Source organism: Ruditapes philippinarum, unplaced genomic scaffold (genome assembly GCF_026571515.1).
Source record: "Ruditapes philippinarum isolate M1 unplaced genomic scaffold, ASM2657151v2 ctg5684_1_1_1_1, whole genome shotgun sequence".
Classification (NCBI taxonomy): Eukaryota; Metazoa; Mollusca; class Bivalvia; order Venerida; family Veneridae; genus Ruditapes; species Ruditapes philippinarum.
Window position 1 is genome coordinate 23870 of NW_026867026.1, and position 6000 is coordinate 29869.

Sequence of the window (6000 nt, forward strand, 5' to 3'; positions counted from 1 at the left end):
ACATATGTCTTCTCCATAGTAAGAGGTTTTAAACCCACTTGAAACAATTATAATGCATGCTGTTGTGTTTTCCTGAAAACTATCACAAATTTTATTTTAAGTATTTGCAAAAACTCCATTAAGAATTAAATAACTTAATGTTTTTATCTAATTTAATTAAAAAAGCATCAAATTATATTTTGACATGTATGCATGTAGCTGTTGGGCATATGCATTTAGGAAAAGCAGATATGAGCCGTGTCATGACAAAATCCACATAGTACGTTTGCAACCAGCTTGGATCCCGACCAACCTGAACATCCGCGCAGTCTGATCAGGATCCATGCTGTTTGCTTACAAACCCTATTACAAGTACAGAAACTGATAGCGAACAGCATGGATCCTGATCAGACTGCTCGGATGTTCAGGATCCAAGCTGGTTGCAAACCCACTATGTTGATTTTGTCATGGTGCAGCTCAAACGAAGGTCTAATCCCCTTTCAAAAAGTGCTTCACAGGCAAAGCAACTAATTTATATAACGGTTTACCTAATCTTTTATCAAACCCAAAGTTGCCCAGGAAATGCAGTAAGGTGAGGTTATTCTGACCCCCTTCTTGAGTATAGACTTCCTTTCTTAACTCTTTGTGAACTTTGCCATCAGGATACATTAATGCATATACACGTTTTAAAATTGTAGGATTGCCCCGTGGTAGGTGGACTGAGGAAACGATACGCCACTGGTATGTGTCTTCTTTCCAGTTGTCACCCATCTGACCATTGGTTGGTTTAAACACATAAATGTCACCATCTACAACAATAAGAATATGGCTGTATAGTCCTATTCAGGATTTAGAAATCAAACTACAAATCATTCTATTGTTCTAATACCAAAAGAAATTACAATATTTAACAAGAGGGCCATGATGGCCCAAAGTCACTCACCTGTATATAGGCCCCCGGAGCGGGGCCAGTTTAAACCCCACGGCTTTTATTTGAACAAACTTGGTTGACATCCATTAGAAGATGTTTCATGCTAAACATCTAAGGTCTAGCTTATTGGGTTTTTTAAAAGAAGATTTTTTATGTTTGTATCTTATATACGAGGGGTTATCCAAAAATTCGTGGACTTTTTAAATATCTCTTAAACGCCAACGTGTATTGTAATGAAAATTTATCAGCATACATTTTAGAATATTATCACGACATTTTGAAAGGAACAGTTAATTGTGTCAATAAATAATGATTTTATATTGCTTTTAGATAAGCACATACACGGCACCCGGCGCACGGTAGAAAAGCGCAGTAAGTCATCGGATATTTCTTGCTAAAAAAACAAGATATGTTTGTAAAACATGTATGCCCCCTATCAGCAGCCAATTAGTCATGTGATAAGGTTATTATGCATGATTTCTGACCCAGTGATCAAACAATTAAAAAGGATTATCAAGTATCTACTGGTCATGACCTTAACCTTTGACCCCTTGACCCAAAACTCAATAGGGGTCATCTACTGGTCACGACCAATCATCATACAAAGTTTGAAGTTCCTAGGCCTAAGCGTTTTTAGTTAATTGATCAGAAACCGTTTTTACCTTCAAGGTCAATGTGACCTTGACGTTTGCCCACTTGACCCCAAAATCAATAGGTCATCTGCTGGTCATGACCAATCACCATACCAAGTTTGAAGTTCCTAGGCCTAAGGGTTCTTTAGTTATTGATCGGAAACCGTTTTAACATACAAGGTCAATGTGACCTTGACCTTTGACCCCAAAATCAATGAGGGGCATCAGCTGCTCATGACCAATCACCATGCCAAGTTTGAAGTTCCTAGGCCGAAGCGTTCTTTAGTTATTGATCAGAAACCGTTTTACTTACAATGTCAATGTGACCTTGACCTTTGACCCCTTGATCGGGTAATCTGCTGGTCATGACAAATCACCATGCCAAGTTTGAAGTTCCTAGGCCTAAGCGTTCTTAAGTTATTGATCAGAAAACCGTTTTTACTTACAAGGTCAATGTGACCTTGACCTTTGACCCCTTGACCCAAAACTCAATAGGGGTCATCTGCTGGTCACGACTAATCATCATACAAAGTTTGAAGTTCCTAGGCCTAAGTTTTTAGTTAATTGATCGGAAACCGTTTTTACCTACAAGGTCAATGTGACCTTGACCTTTGACCCCTTGACCCAAAATCAAAAGGTCATCTGCTGGTCATGAACAATCATCATACCTAGTTTGAAGTTCCTAGACCTAAGCTTTCTTAAGTTATCTTTACCTACAAGGTCATTGTGACCTGGACCTTTGACCCCTTGACCCCAAAATCAATAGAGGTCATCTGCTGGTCATGACCAATCACCATACCAAGTTTGAAGTTCTAGGCCTAAGGGTTCTTTAGTTATTGATCGGAAACCGTTTTTACCTATGAGGTCAATGTGACCTTGACCTTTGACCCCTTGAACCCAAAATCAATAGGGGTCATCTACTGATCATGACCAATCATCATATCAAGTTTGAAGTCCCTAGGCCTAAGGGTTCTTTTGTTATTGATCGGAAACCGTTTTTACCCAAGAGGTCAATGTGACCTTGACCTTTGACCCCTTAACCCCAAAATCAATAGGGTCATCTGCTGGTCATAACCAATCACCATACCAAGTTTGAAGTTCCTAGGCCTAAAAGTTCTTTAGTTATTGATCGGAAACCGTTTTTGCTTACAAGGTCAATGTGACCTTGACCTTTGACCCCTTGACCCCAAAATCAATAGGGGTCATCTACTGATCATGACCAATCACCATACCAAGTTTGAAGTTCCTAGGCCTTAAAGTTCTTTAGTTATTGATTGGAAACCATTTTTCCTTACAAGGTCAATGTGACCTTGACCTTTGACCCCTTGACCCCAAAATCAATAGGGGTCATCTACTGATCATAACCAATCACCATACCAAGTTTGAAGTTCCTAGGCCTTAAGGTTCTTTAGTTATTGATCGGAAACTGTTTTTCCTTACAAGGTCAATGTGACCTTGACCTTTGACCCCTTGACCCCAAAATCAATAGGGGTCATCTACTGATCATGAACAATCACCATACCAAGTTTGAAGTTCCTAGGCCTTAAGGTTCTTTAGTTATTGATCGGAAACCGTTTTTGCCTACAAGGTCAATGTGACCTTGACCTTTGACCCCTTGACCCCAAAATCAATAGGGGTCATCTACTGGACATGACCAATCACCATACCAAGTTTGAAGTTCCTAGGCCTAAGGGTTCTTTAGTTATCACTCGGAAACCATTTGGTCTACGGACCGACGGACCGACGGACCGACGGACCGACAAGTGCAAAGCAATATACCCCCTTTTCTTCGAAATGGGGGCATAATAAAAAATCTACGTAGAAAACCCGCTGAACATCGCATGTTTCTTCTATGATGTCATTTAAGTAATTCTTTAAAATAATGAACGTCATTTCCGTTTATTTTTGTTGATATCACTAGAAACGCCAGACTCCTTTATTGTTAAAAATTTGAAAATGACGGACACACGGTAATTAGAAAATCGCACGATTGTAAATAATCATAAATTTTTGTTGTAATTTGGAAATGACACCTACAAAAACATTTAATAAAAATCGGCAGACGAACAGAGAAAAGAAAATTTCACGATCATTAGTGTTAAAGTGGCATAAAACATTTAGTGATGGACATTACCTTGAGAAGCAGTAAGCGTCATTGACTGCGTAACGTTGAAGCACAAGTTGTATGTTAATGTTATGACGTTGACGTCAATAACATTTTGGAGTGCGCCGCTGTCGCCGACATGTGTTTATGTAAAATTTGATATTGTTGTAATAAAAGTAGCTACTCACATGAATTTTTCTGTGTTTATTTGTTATTAATTCTTCTAAGCAGGGTAGGAATTTCAAATTCATATCTCAAATATATTTTACGCAACAAAAAATGTCCACGAATTTTTGGATAACCCCTCGTATATGTATGTATATATATATATATGTATGTATGTATGTATATTATATATATATATGAAAGAAAGAAAGTCATGAGCGTGAAATTATACATAGAAAAATCGCACGAAAAATCGGCACACCGCAGCCGGGACTCGAACCACGGGTCTCTGGATTGCCGGTCCAGTATGCTAACCACTACACCACAGCGGCCGTTGCTTTTTCTTCGTGCTAATTGGCCTTATATATTTAAGTTATTTTTAACTTTATTGTGACGTCATCACTTTTATTACCATAGCGGCGAGCTATTTATAGCTTCTTTTACCGCAGTTGGCTGCAATCCAGAGACCCGTGGTTCGAGTCCCGGCTGCGGCGTGCCGATTTTTCGTGCGATTTTTCTATATATATATAAGATAGCTCTTTGCATTCTTTAAAAGAATTTTTTTTTAAGTTTTTACTATATGCATTTAGGGAAAATCAATGACCCCCTGGGACGGGGCCAATTTTTACCCCAGGGCTTTTATTTGAACAAACTTGGTAAACACCCATTAGAAGATGTTTCATGCTAAATATCTTAGCTCTTGCTCTTTGGGTTCTTTAAAAGAAGATTTTTTAAGTTTTTACTATATACATATAGGGAAAATCAATGACCCCCAGGGCGGGGCCGATTATAATTCTAGGAACAAAATTTGAACAACTTTGGTTTTGGACCTATAGATGATACCATAGACCAAATATCAAAGCTCTAGGCCATTTACTTTCAGACAAGAAGATTTTTCAAGTTTTCACTATATGTATAAAATGAAAATCAATGCCCCCCCCCCCCCCCAAAGGGCGGGCCAATTTTGACCCGAGGGCCATTATTTGAACAATCTTGGTAGAGGTCTACCACACAATGTTTCATGCCAAATATCTTACCTGTTGCCTTTGCCAATTCATAGAAGAAGATTTTTTTATGTTTTACTATATACATATTAGAAAAACCTATGACCACCCGGGGCGGGGCCAATTTTGACACTAGGGACAAAATTTGTGCAAATTTGGTATTGGACCTTCAGATGATACCATAGGCCAAATATCAAAGCTCTAGGCCATTTACTTTCAGACCAGAAGATTTTTCAAGTTTTCACTATATGTATGCAGGGTTGTCATTAAGAGGCGGCAGGAGGCCAAAATGCCTGTCTCAAATGCATTATGGGCCGCCTCAAAATTAAGAAAACACTCTTTGTTATGCATGATAAAGACAGAAATGACCGCCTCAATTTCAAAACAAACCTTCTGCAAAAAATGTTAATGACAACCCTGTGTATGTAATGACAAGAGCGATCAGTAATCACATGTGTCGCCTCATAATGGCCAATTTCATGTTGGGACAAATTTTGTGACAGACGGACAGACAGACGAACAGTGCACAACTAGACTTGGTACTGATCAATCATGTAAAGTTTGGATAAAATTGCACCAGTAGCTTATGAGGAGTAGTCCGGACAAGCTTTTGCGTATCTGGCAACACACAGAAAAAAACACCTTTTTATCAAAGGGCCATAACTCAGCCAAAAATCATTCAACCGGAAAACCCTTGCAATATGCGCAAGGACTTGAGCTACAGATCAATCCTGTAAAGTTTCATTGAAATTGCATAAGTGGTATAAGAGAACTAGTCCGGACAAACTTTAAAAATAAACATTATTAAAAGGGCCATAACTCTGACAAAAAATCATTGAACCGGAAAATGCTGACAATATGCACAACTAGACTTGGTACTGATCATTCTTGTAAAGTTTTGGATGAAATTGCACCAGTAGTTTATGAGGAGTAGTCCGGACAAGCTTTTGTGTATCTGGCAACACACAGAAAAAACACCTTTTTATCAAGGGCCATAACTCGGCCAAAAATCATTCAACCGGAAAACCCTTGCAATATGCGCAAGGACTTGAGCTACAGATCAATCCTGTAAAGTTTCATTGAAATTGCATTAGTGGTATAAGAGAAGTAGTCCGGACAAACTTTAAAATTAAAAATTATTAAAGGGCCATAACTCTGACAAAAATCATTGAACCGGAAAATGCT

The 6000-nt window shown here is 38.5% G+C and overlaps 1 non-coding gene across 1 annotated transcript; it reads right to left on the bottom strand.

Annotated features, from left to right (window-relative positions):
- Positions 1-4070: 4070 nt before the first annotated feature.
- Positions 4071-4143, bottom strand: Trnaa-ggc (transfer RNA alanine (anticodon GGC)). Its single transcript has one exon. It is a non-coding gene; the product is annotated as a tRNA-Ala (tRNA).
- Positions 4144-6000: the final 1857 nt, after the last annotated feature.